The sequence below is a fragment of the Henckelia pumila genome, unplaced genomic scaffold (genome assembly GCF_033568475.1).
Source record: "Henckelia pumila isolate YLH828 unplaced genomic scaffold, ASM3356847v2 CTG_512:::fragment_1, whole genome shotgun sequence".
Lineage (NCBI taxonomy): Eukaryota > Viridiplantae > Streptophyta > Magnoliopsida > Lamiales > Gesneriaceae > Henckelia > Henckelia pumila.
Genome location: NW_027331851.1, coordinates 12598 through 26090, shown reverse-complemented (window position 1 = coordinate 26090; position 13493 = coordinate 12598). Strand labels below are relative to the sequence as shown.

Genomic DNA, 13493 nt, shown 5'->3' with positions numbered 1-13493 from the left:
TAGAACAACTCGAGAACGTGGTTGTTTTCGAGTTTTCCTAAAATCACATACTTATCTATTTAAGTGCTCTTATGTGATTTACTTGCTATTGTTGCTATGAATGATTATTGAATTGTGTGTTCAAGATGTTTATCAGTATTTGTATGATTTAATGCATCAAGATTATGTTGCATTCATCTTGAAGGACCCTACCTTGAAAAGCATAGAGGGCGAATTGGCCTAGATTGCGAAATGACGTTTGGAGAACTATAGTTGAGTGACATGAATTGTAGATTCGCTTTCAGAGCTAGATGACTCACTATAGTTGCACCAAAGTCAGGAGAATTAAGATATTTGACACCACCTCGATTGGAAAAGTCGGTGGTTAGTTAAAGATTTTATTCCCCGGGATCCCAAGAACCGAAATTTGATAGCCTATTCTTTGACACATGCCTTGCATTTATGCATTAACCTAGAGATTTCTATGGTTTAGAATATTCTTTTTAAAATGCTAGCATGGTATTAGATGTCATTCAAGATGTGAATGTTTTTATATGTTTGATAAACTGATATGCTATAAGAATTTAGAAATCGATTATGCTTCTATGATTTACATGTTCTTACATGTTTGAGATTTAAGATTATTATAACATATATAATTATTATGCTTAAATGATGTATATGCATGTCTTTCATACTGAGATGTATTCTCACCGAAGTTATCCGGCTGTTGCTTTGTTTGTATGTATGCATTGCATCAGGTTTGGGCATGAGCGAGTCAGATGTGGCTTGGATAGCTCGAGATTGAGAAAGATTAGCATGTGGTGACTTCGGGCTAAGAGATTGCTGTCAAATGCATGTTAGAAGATGTTGGTTTAATTTGAGCTTTGAAAACTTAGAATGGAGTTTATTGTATTGCACCTTAGAAACATGTATGAGATTCTTATGTTCTAAACTTCATGTTGTATCTTAAATCTTGTATTTAGATCTTTATAGACTTGATTTAAGATGTTTAGAATGTTGTAAACTGACCAGAAATGTTTAGAACAGCAAGAATTGCATTTTTGGACAGCAGACCCGTAGATCATACGCGGTCGCGCAGCCCTGGTGCTCAAGGGCCGCGGGGCATGCGCGCCCGCGCATGCACCCCTATTAAAAAAAAAATTTGGTTCTTTCTGCGACGTGATTTTGCGTCGCCAAATGTCTTGGATTATTTTCGTTTTGATAAATCGGATGAATATTCAGATTGAATATTTCTTTTTTTTAGACTGAATTATTGTGATTTTGAGATTAGTACCCGAGGTCCCCACAAGGGTTCTGTCCAAAGATCCAATATACTTCAATTTTCGTGGGATTCAGGTAAGTGGGCTTTTCTAAAATATAATTTGATAAAAGTTTTCACATTGTTTATAGCCAAATGAACTATTATTTTAACTCGCATTTTAATCTAGAATCCGTCCAATATATGTTTTATATTTGAAAGTGTGTTATTTTAAAATCAGTACGATGCGTTTTTGTGTAGCACTGAAGGTTTATGAACTAGTGGTAGGAGTATATATTCCGAACATACCTGATTCTTGATTCCTGATTCCTGATTCAAGATTCCTCACCCTTTAGAGGATAAACATATAAGGGGCTGATATCAGTTTGCCACGAAATTTATAAAATGTTCAGTGCATAAGCTTATACCTGCTATTTCCTGAAAATCATAATATTCCTGTCTTTGGTGTGTGTTGGTGATTTTGAAAAATAATATTTTTACATTTTGGAGGATTTCGTCTCCCACTTACTGAGTGACACCCATATCACTCCCCCACTCAAAACCCCTTTCAGATAAGAATGAAGAAGAACTGGAGGATGAAGAACAAAACCAGTTTTGGGGCTGGTAAAGAAAATAAGCTAGTTGATGTTTTTTTTAGTTATCTCTTTTTCCGCTGCGTTTGTTAGACAAGTTATTGATCTGTATGATTTGAAGTTGTAAGAACAATGAAATTCCCTATTATGAATGAATAGACTTGTTTGTATTATGAAATCTGTACTTCTGAGGTTGATTGTTTAATGTGAAAATGTTAAATAACGCTGATGTCAACTAGGCCCGGTTTCGAGGCGTGACACCTTCTCTTCTATAAAATAAATTTAATCGGTCCTCTATTAAGTAAACCTACTACACTGTATATATGTATATAAATTAAGAGGGTGTTTGGCTAAACTTATTTAAAAAACGTTACGATTTTATAAGATGTTAGCACTTTTTTTAAAAATAAGTTGTTAAAGTGTTTTGGTAAACTTATTTTAAACAACTTAAAAATGTTGATATGTTTGATATTATAAGATCTTTTTATTTTCAAAATTACCAAAAATGTTAACTACTGCAAAATTTTCTTTCAAACTACTATCTTTGTCCATAATTATCTGCAAATGCAAAAAGAACATAGAAGGTTTTTTTTTTACAATTAATCTTATAACACATAAATTAATAGTTTAATCTAGTTTTGAATTACACATGTAAATATACTTTTTTCCAAATAAATTTATTTTTAAAAAAATATGATAAAAAAATACATTACACAATTTACGATTGACCAACAATTTTATGTATAACTAAAAAAAATAACTATAAGAATCATCAAACTGATGCGAATTAAATATAATATTTAGCTTATATATGTAGAACGTGCATGATAATCAATAGATTATAATAATAATAAATACATAAATATGTTAGATTAATAAAAAAATCTTCATGCAAGAATAATGATTAAACCAAAATCCATTGATAATATATGCTCTAATATGCAGGGACGAAGATGGAGTAGCCTCTTGTTGGGTAGGAAGATGGAGCTTTTTAGGATTTTAATTGTCGTTTGAAGTTTTATTTTTCAAGAGCAAAGAAGTTTACCGGTTTTATTTTAGATTAAAAAAATTCATATAAGTTATACGTAATTGATATAGAAATTTGTGCCGATTATAAATGAAATTGACTTATTTAGGTATTTTATTATATATATATATATGATTATATTATATTAGAATTTATTAAAAGGAAAATAATTAGTTTTTGGAAAATACTTTAGTGTTTTTGTGGGTCAAGTTTATAAAATTGTTGGAATTGAAAAAAGACACATGACAAGAAAAAATTGGTGTAATTAACAAGTATTGTTACACCACTTTTGATACAGAAGAAATTTTCCCTATAAAAAACCCCCTAAAACTTGTCATCTTTATTGCAATAGAGTTTTTGGAGTTATTGACGTCATTGATAAACTTAAACTTCTTCCATTTATCAGCTCTCTATTAATCAAGGTATAACACTTCCCTCACCACAAATTTATGTGTCAACACAAACATATCAATATTGTGTCATCAATATTGATGACGTTGAAGTTTCTTAGTCACATATTTCTCTAAGTATAAACAGTGGATTTATTTATAATGATTAATATGTTGATGACTAATGAAATAATGATATAAAAAATTCCGCCTTTATGCCCCCGCAGATGGTCTTTCCATAAGCGTTTGCAAGAAAAAGAAAGATAGATAGATTCCAAAGTGAAATAATGAAAATAAGTTATTTTTATCATATGAAGCATGCTTGGTAAGATGAAAATGAGGTGAAATATATATTTATTAATTGAGTAGATTTATGAATACTACCATACAGTTGGAGAATAAATTAAAGTTCTAATGCTTAACAAATAAAGACAAAATGGATGACTAATAAGAGTAACTGGATTGGACGCAAACAAACAACTTATTGATGTTACTCAACTAGATAAATCATTTTTATCCTGAGCTTATTGTATATTTTATACAACTAATCTAAAAAATTAAACGAGAGCAGAACATTTTTGAAGACTAAGATACAAAAAGCATAACAAACTCTGAAACAGCTTTGGTGCGCGAGTTATACTATTCATCAGCAATAGTTTCTAAGACTTACAACTCAAGCAACGGAGAATTAATGTTATGCAACTAATCTAAAGAATTAAACGAGAGAATAACATTTTTGAAGAGTAAGATACATAAAAACATAACAAACTTTGAAACAGCTTTGGTGCGCGAGTTATACTATTCATCAGCAATAGTTTCTAAAACTTACAACTCAAGCAACAGAGAATTAATGCGATGAACGAATAATTTGTATGTAATTTTGACCATTGCAAATCGTTTTTATAAATAGAGGTGAGTTTTCGGTATATCGTATTAAAAATATTGGTATGAAAAAAAATTTATATCGGTATCGATATCGAAATTATGAAATTTTGGTATTAGAAAAATCTATACTGATACCGTATAGATACGAAAAAAAAATTTGATATACAAAAAAAAATGTCTATATATCGAAAAATTTCGTTATGGCATCCCGAAAAGTTGGTATTTTGGCTCAGTATCCCAGCCCTACTTATAAATAGGGATGGAGATCAGTTGAGAAGACCTCTCGAACACTTTGCATTCAAAAAGCTATTATTGTGATCAAGATTTCAGTCGACATTTCAAAGTCTCATAATCTAAAGAATTCAAATTGCACAAGTATTCAAGACAGATATTTGATCATTAAGGATCACATTTGTGCTAGAACATTCAATTGTTTCATACACTTTTGTAATATCAGTCAAGACTGAATTTGTATTGAGCCTAGGATTTCTGATATAGGCAATTGAGTAAGTCCTAGTCTTGGATTGAGGTGTTGCAAATAACTTGTAATACTCAAAGTTTTTTAATGAATCCTTCCGAGATAGAAGAAGAGGTGACGTAAGGGTTTCAGTTTCCGAACTTCTATAAACAAACACTTGAGTTCTTACATTTCAGTCGATCCTCATTAAGCCATTTCAAGGCAATGTTATAATATGTCAGTTGACCTCACTCCGCACATTTATATATATTGTTGGTCAATTGACATGGACACTCAAAGAAGAAGAAATTTAATTACCAACCACAACTGAACTTAATTTTTACAATTGTTGGTGGTCTAGTTCTTAAGAGCAATCTTTTATTTAATTAGCTATGTTATGTTTTTTAAAATTACGTGTAAGTTTTAATTTTAATAAATTTAAATTTAATTTAAAATATAAAAAATTATCAACATGTTATTTTTAATTATGTGTACTTTTTTAATTCATTTGTCATTCATTTATTTTTAATTATGTGTGTTTTTTATTAACTATTAATATTAACTATTAACTATGTTATGGTTTTTAAAATTACGTGTATGTTTGAATATATAATTATAATAATAATAATTATTATAAGTAATTGTATTTTTCTTCAATTATGTTTACTAATTTTTTAATTTAATCTAATTACAAGGTTATTCATATTGCCACTTTCTCAAGTAATAAAAATAAAAATTAATTCCAGTCAAAAAATAAAAATAAAAATAAATTAAATTTAAATTTAAATTTAAATAAAAAGAGAGTATTTGGGCATTGCATTCGGTAATTTGCGACTTGAGTTTAAAATTTGGGATTTTAATTTTTCTTGATTTAATTATTAATTTATTTAATTATTACATTAAATTACATTACACATAATAATAATAAATAATAAATAAATAATAAATATAAATAGGAGAACGTGAGTTTTGCCCACCTCCGATCCTTCTTCTTCTTCTTCTTCTCTCCAACGTCTCTTTTTTCGAAAATTAGAACTTGTTGCGAAAAAGGTCAGGCAATTGCAACGTTCATTTTTTATTAAGCGAGGCAAGATTTTTGAAAGTTATTTTCGGGTTAATTATCGATTTTGTATACTCACAAAATTTGTATTTCCAATTAGTTTAGGGTTAGCGATCAATTTCCATTTATTTTCATCAATATGTGCCTTTGGTGTGTAGGGTTTGGAATCTGGGTTGGTGGAAAGATTATAAATGAGTTTTTTTGGGTAGATTTGTTGATGCAATTGTAAGGTTCGTTGGATTTTCAGTATATTGTATATGACTGATTTATGACCGATGATTTGTGGAATATTTCAGTTTGGTGAATCGAGAAGAAAAGCCACGAGGAAGGGAGAATGGAAAATTACATATCGCATTTGCTTTTCTCTCTTTCAATTTTACTTGCACTTCTACTCGTTATTCCGACGGCTTCCCATTTCACAGTAAGTCTAATAAATAGTTAGTGTTAAAGTTTTATTTAAATCTCATTAGATGTTGGTCCCAGGTGCGGCATCATGAGATAGAAACTATGAAAATTGAAGAATAATAGACACCAAGATTTACGTGGAAAACCCCCCAAAATTATTAGGGTAAAAACCACGGCAAGACCAAAAGATTCCACTATAATATTTGAAAAATTACAACCTCTCACTGTGTTTTCAAAGAGACACTCACTTTCTTATACACAAGAAAACCTATCTCACAAATACATATAGAAATAAATAAGAAAGAAGAAGAAACTCAAGCTTAGATGATTGAACTCGAGATGTGATATATAGAATGCTGGAGGAGAGCTCTATTTATAGAGCTCCCCCTGAGCTGCACATGATTGACCAAATGAAAAACATGCACGTTTCCTTCATTCAAACCACCCACCATCTTTGACCAATATTGAGCCACCTTTGCTGACATTCTTCCATTTGGAGATTTGATTGAGAATCAAACACATCTCCACACATCCTTTCAAACTTGCCATTCCTGCCGCTTACGTTTCTACTAGGCCACTTGAGGATCTACACCACTCAAACTTATCTGTGTTCACTGGCTTGGTCAGAAAATCAGATATGTTATCCTTCGTATGGATCTTCAGCATGTCCACACTTCCTTTCTCTACTACTTCTCGTACAAAATGATTGAACTCCAATGTGTTTAGTCCTGGAATGAAAGACTGGATTCCTTGCAATGTGCAAGACACTCCGACTGTCATAAAACAGAGGAATCTTTTTTTGTTTGTGCCCAAGCTCCTCCAATAACCTTTTAATCCATATTGCCTTCTTGCAAGCTTGAGTAGCTGCCATGTATTCTTCTTCCATTGTAGATAACGCCACAACTGTTTGCAGTTTTGAAACCCAGCTGACTGCACCTCCTGCAACTGTAAACACATAACCAGTAGTAGATTTTCTTTTATCTGGATCACCTGCGTAATCTGAATCCACATAGCCCTGAGTGTAAAAATCTGATCCTCCAAAACATAATGCAGCATTCGAAGTACCCTTAATGTATCTAAGGATCCTATTAACCGTGCTTCAATGCTCTTGTCCAGGATTCGCCATATACCAACTGACTGCTCCCACTGCTTGTGCAATGTCTGGTTTAGTACAGATCATGGCGAACATTAAACTTCCCACTGCTGATGCATACGGTACTCGAGACATCTCCATCTTCTCTGCTTCACTGCTAGGACACATCTCAGAAGATAACTTGAAGTTAATAGGAAGAGGGGTTGAAACTGGCTTACTATTTTGCATGTTGAAGCGCTGCAAGACTTTCTTCAAATAATTTTTCTGGGAAAGCCAAATCTTCCTATTGGTTCTGTCTCGGTGAACTTGCATCCCTAGAATCTTGTTTGCTGGTCCCAAGTACTTCATATCAAATTCCCTAGCCAACTGTTCCTTCAATTCTTGGACCCGATCTTTGTTGGACCTGCTACCAACATGTCGTCCACATACAACAGCAAAATGATATAATCATCATTATCAGACCTCTTGAAATACGTACAAGGGCCTCACTGAGTCTGTTGTACCCAAGGCTCATGATATAGGAATCAAATCTCTTGTACCAACACCTCAGCGCCTGTTTGAGACCGTACAGAGATTTATTCAACCTGCAAACCAAGTTCTCTTTGCCTTTTTTCTGCAAAACCTTCTGGCTGGAGCATATAGATTTCTTCTTCAAGATCGCCATGAAGAAATGCTGTTTTCACATCTAGCGGTTCCAGATGTAGGTCAAACATCGCACACAATTCCAATACTACTCTGACTGTTGAAAGTCGAACCACAGGAGAAAATATCTCATTGAAGTCAATACCTTCTTTCTGAGCGTACCCTTTGACAACCAATCTTTCACGATACCGCTCCACTTGGTTATTGCCATCACGCTTGATCTTATAGACCCATCTGTTACCGAGAGCTTTTCTCCCTCGTGGGAGTGTAACAAGATCCCAAGTTTTGTTCCTGTCCAATGCTTCCAATTCTTCCTGCATCGCTATCATCCACAGGGATATATCCGAGCTTTGAGTAGCCTCATGGAAACTCGATGGCTCACCATCCTCTGTTAATAGACAATATGCAATGTTGCTTTCAGTGACATAATCTGAAAGCCAACCTGGTGGTCTTCTCTCTCGAGTTGACTGCCTCACTTTGGAAACCTCTGACTCAACTGGTTCTTGTTCCTCGTGCTCTGGTACTGCTTCACAAGAAACTTGATCTTCGTCTGTCTTATTTTCCACCTGAATAATAGTAGTTTCTGAATTCTGTGTGCCTTTGTCTCCCTTCACTTTATCTTCCTCGAAGATAACATCTCTGCTGATGATAAGCTTGTGGACAGTAGGATCCCATAAGCGAAACACCTTTACTCCATCAGCATAACCTAAGAAGATACACTTTCTGGATTTGGAATCCAATTTCGATCTTTCTTGTTCATTGTACAAAACGTACACCGAACTTTCAAATGTATGTAACCGAGAATAATCAGCTGGCTTGCCAGTCCACATCTCCATTGGAGTCTTCAAATCAATCGCCACTGAAGGAGAACGATTGATGATATAAAAAGCGGTTTTCACTACTTCTGCCCAAAATGACTTTAGTAGACCCGCAGTACTCAACATGGCCCTTGTTCTGTCCAACAAAGTTCTGTTCATCCGCTCCGCCACTCCATTCTGCTGAGGCGTGTAAGCCATCGTGAACTGTCTTTTGATGCCCTCATGCTGACAGAATGCATCAAACTCATCACTGGAATATTCTCCTCCATTGTCAGTCCTCAAACACTTGATTTTCTTATCAGAATCAAGTTCAACCCGCGCTTTGAAAACTTTGAAGACTTCGAAAACATCTGACTTCTTTTTGATTGGATACACCCAACATCTCCTAGAGAAATCATCAATAAACGAGACAAAATATCTCGCTCCTCCTAGGGATACCACCGGTGCTTGCCAAACATCAGAATGAATCAGCTCCAATATGCCTTTGCTTTTGGCAATAGATGTGCCAAACTTTAATCTGTGTTGTTTACTGGTAACACAATGCTCACAAAAGGGTAGAGTCACTTTTGTAAGCCCCGGCAACAGCTTCCCGTTCAGAGAGAATCTTCATTCCTCGTTCTGACATATGCCAAGTTCTATGCCACAACACTGTTGATTCTTCTCCCGAACCAATTGATGCAACAACTAGTTCCGCCTCTTTGTGTGTTTTCCCCAACAATACATACAGATTTGTAGCAACCTTTTCCTCCTTCATAACCACAAGCGCGCCTTTCACAATCTTCATGATCCCTTTCTCGATACGGGTTTTGCACGCAATATCATCCAATTGTCCCACAGACAAAAGATTCTTTGTCAGACCCTTCACATGTCGTACCTCCTGTATGGTGCGAATAGTACCATCAAACATTTTGATTTTAATGGTACCGACCCCAGCGATTTCCAAGGCATGATTATTTCCCATGAATACAGATTCTCCCGAGACTGGTTCATACTGATTGAACCATTCTCTCCTTGACGTCATGTGCCACGTCGCTCCTGAATCCATAATCCATGCATCACAAAATTTGTTTATGCCTTCCGCAACTGTTGCTGCTTCGCTGAATAATATTTCACCACTGCCTGAAGTACTGGCCACATTTCCTTGAGATCCCTTATCGATGCTCGTCGTACACTCTCTCTTGAAATGCCCTTCACCGCCACATTTAAAGCAGTAAATATTCTTCTTCTTACTTCTTGATTTGAATCTACCATATCTGTGGCTCCCACTGGAGTCACCCTCCGTCAATCTTCCTCTCGTCATCGGCAAAGCCTCTGCTTGCTTCGACGTTGCCAACCTATGTTCCTTGTTCCTTCGACGACTCTCTTCTCCAAGAACCGCAGTTAAGACGTCGTCAAAATTTAAATTATCCGAAAAAACATTGTTGGTACATTGATGATGAGCTGATCGTATGAATCTGGTAGACTCTGAAGTAGAAGCTCCGCACGTTCTTTTTCCTCTATTTTATGCCCCATAGAGGTGAGCCGGAAAAATAGAGTATTCAGTGTGTTGATATGGTTGGTCATCGATGAGGATTCCGCCATCCGAAGAGTATAAAGCTTTCTCTTTAGGAAAATTTTGTTGTGCAGTGACTTGACCTCGTACAGTTTTTCCAGAATATCCCAAATAACTTTTACGCTTTTTATTTCAGAGATACTTGACAAAATTTCATCCGCTATAGCCAAGTGCAAATTGACAACAGCATTGTGATTCATCTCGTTCCACTTTTGGTCGTCCGTGATGTCCGCCGGTCTATCTCCAATAGCTGTCAAGCAATGCTCCTTTGTTAGAATTGCTTGCACCTTCAATTTCCACAGCAAAAAATTGCTCCCATTAAACTTTTCTATCTCGTATTTTGCCGTCATCTTGACTACAAGAATCCTGCCTTATAAAATTTTCAAAATTTTTTTTCTGATGTGGGAAGATCAGTCACAGCTGCAACCACAGAGCATACTCAGAATTTTAAGAAATTTTATGCCAAGGCTCTGATACCACTTGTTGGTCCCAGGTGCGGCATCACGAGATAGAAACTATGGAAATTGAAGAATAATAGACACCAAGATTTACGTGGAAAACCCCCAAAATTATTAGGGTAAAAACCACGGGCAAGACCAAAAAATTCCACTATAATATTTGAAGAATTACAACCTCTCTCTATGTTTCCAAAAAGACACTCACTCTCTTATACAGGAGAAAACCTATCTCACAAATACATATAGAAATAAATAAGGGAGATGAAGAAACTCAAGCATAGATGATTGAACTCGAGATAGAATGCTGGAGGAGAGCACTATTTATAGAGCTCCCCCTGGGTTGTGAACGCGTGAAGGCCAGGAAATTCATAATGAATTTCCTTCAGCTGCACATGATTGACCAAATGAAAAACATGCACGTTTCCTTCATTCATTAGATTTGTTTTAATCAAGCACTGATAAAATGGAGGATGGGATGGGTTAGGTTTTATTATTATTTTTATGAACTGTAAAATTAAGTTGTTTGATAATGTAATCTTAATGGAATGCGATGACAATTTTTGTTCTTTTTGGTTGGTTTTTGGCCTTCAATGCTTATTTTTTATTCTTATTTTATTTTTGTGGTGTAACCTCATTTTTGTTAAATTCATTTACAGATTAAGAAATGGGTTTAAATTTTATTAACTTTGATACCATTTAATTGGTGGAGATTTCTATTCAAAGGAATTATTTGTTGTTTGGTTGTGTGGATTAGAAGTTTGAACTGTGGGGTTGGAAAAACAGAGTTGGTAAGTTACAAGAGTTATGTTTGTTTGTTTGTTTGTTTTTTTATTTATTTTGGGGTTTTAGGTAGAAATTGCTAGTTGGAATTGTTTTAAGAGTTATGCTTGATTTTGTGATATTGGCGTTACTTGTAGAAGTCATGAGCGCTGAGAATTTTGTGCTATGCATCTTAAAGTAAGGATGAATGCATATATATAATGCCTTAACAAGGCCAAAGTGGAGGAAGAGAGGGGTTTGAGTCTTTATTTGTTTTCTATATTATTTTTTATGAATGGAGAGGGAGATTTTGGGTTCCGTAACATCTATAGGCAAGAAGGGTTTGTTCAAATGAATATAGTATATATGAGTTTCGTCCATTTCCATTAACATCTTGGTTTTTTCCATCAATGACATTGGTAGGTGTAAGCCTGCAGTACTAGCTCTTTTTTTTAATGAATGGATATCGTTAAATAAAACTTAATAAAACTCAACATAAAATCTGATCAATGCATTTTGTTTGTTATTTACTTATTTATGGTATGTCAGATGACTTTTCTTTACTTCTATGAACATTTTGTTATCAATTTTTAATATTTGATGGTTTAGGAATTTGGAAAAAGCATGCATTTACTGTGTAATTTCTATTTTAGCAATTCCCCTTTCAGTATATTGTATATGATTGATTTATGACGATGATTTATGGAATGTTTCAGTTTTGGTGGATCGAGAAGAAAAGTGACGAGGAAGGGAGAATGGAAAAAATATCAATTGGCTTTCTCTATTTCAATTATGCTTGCACTTCTACTTGTTATTCCGAAAGGGCTTCTCGTTTCACAGTAAGTCTAATAAATAGTTCGTATTAAAGTTGTATTTAAATCACATTAGATTGGTTTTTAATCAAGCACTGATAAAATGGAGGATGGGGATGGGTTAGGTTTTATTATTATTTTTATGAACTGTAAAAGTAACTTGTTTGTTATTGTAATTTATGGATGCGATGACAATTTTGATCTTTTTGGCGGGTTTCTTGGCCTTAAATGCTTATCTTTGATTCTTATTTTATTTTTGTGGTGTAACCTCATTTGTTAAATTCATTTACTGATTAAGAAATGGGTTTAAATTTTATAAACATTGATACCATTTAGTTGGTGGAGATATCTATTCAAAGGAATTATTTGTTGTTTGGTTGTGTGGATTAGAAGTATGAACTGTGGGGTTGGAAAAACAGAATTTAGTTGGAATTGTGATAAGAGTTATGCTTGGTTTTGTGATATTGGGGTTTCTAGGTAGAAATTATGGGCGCTGAGATTTTTTGTTCCATGCAGCTCAAAGTAAGGATGAGAGCATATATATAATGCTTAATAAGGCTAAAAAGGAGGAAGATATGGGTCGGAGTCTTTATTTGTTTTCTATATATTTTATTAATGGAGAGGGTGATTTTGGGTTCCATGATTTCTATAGGCAAGAAGGGTTTGTTCAAATGAATATAGTCTGTATAAGTTTCGTCCATTTCCATTAACATCCTGCTATTTCCGTCAATGACATTGGTCGGTGTAAGCTTGCAGTATCGCCTAATTTACCAGCTCTTTTTTTTAATGATGAATGAACTATCATTAAATAAAATAAAAGTTAATAAAACTCTGCATAAAATCTGATAAATACATTTTCTTTGTTATTTACTTATTTATGGTATGTAAATGTAAATTGGCTTTTTCTGTACTTCTTTGAACATTTTATTATCAATTTTTAATATTTGATGGTTTGGGATTTGGAAAAGCATGCATTTATTGTGTAATATCGTTTTTTGCAATTCCCCTTTCAGTATATTGCATATGACTGATTTATGATGATGATTTTTGGAATATTTCAGGTTTGGTGAATCGAGAAGAAAAGTGACGAGGAAGGGGAGAATGGAAAATTGCATATCGCATTTGCTTTCTCTATTTCAATATTGCTTGCACTTCTACTCGTTATTCCGATGGGCTTCCCATTTCATAGTAAGTCTAAAAAATAGTTAGTGTTAAAGTTGTATTTAAATCTCCATTAGATTTGTTTTTGATCAAGCTTTATGAATTGTAAAATCAAGATTTTTCAAAGGAATTATTTGTTATT

The 13493-nt window shown here is 34.0% G+C and overlaps 1 long non-coding RNA gene across 2 annotated transcripts; it reads left to right on the top strand.

Annotated features, from left to right (window-relative positions):
* Positions 1-5591: 5591 nt before the first annotated feature.
* Positions 5592-13286, top strand: LOC140872934 (uncharacterized). Of its 2 annotated transcripts, none has more exons than XR_012147940.1 (4): positions 5592-5678; positions 5948-6072; positions 12095-12217; positions 13252-13286. It is a non-coding gene; the product is annotated as an uncharacterized lncRNA (long non-coding RNA). The 2 variants fall into 2 exon arrangements; XR_012147941.1 differs by having other exon boundaries at positions 5597-5641.
* The last annotated feature ends 207 nt before the right edge of the window (positions 13287-13493 follow it).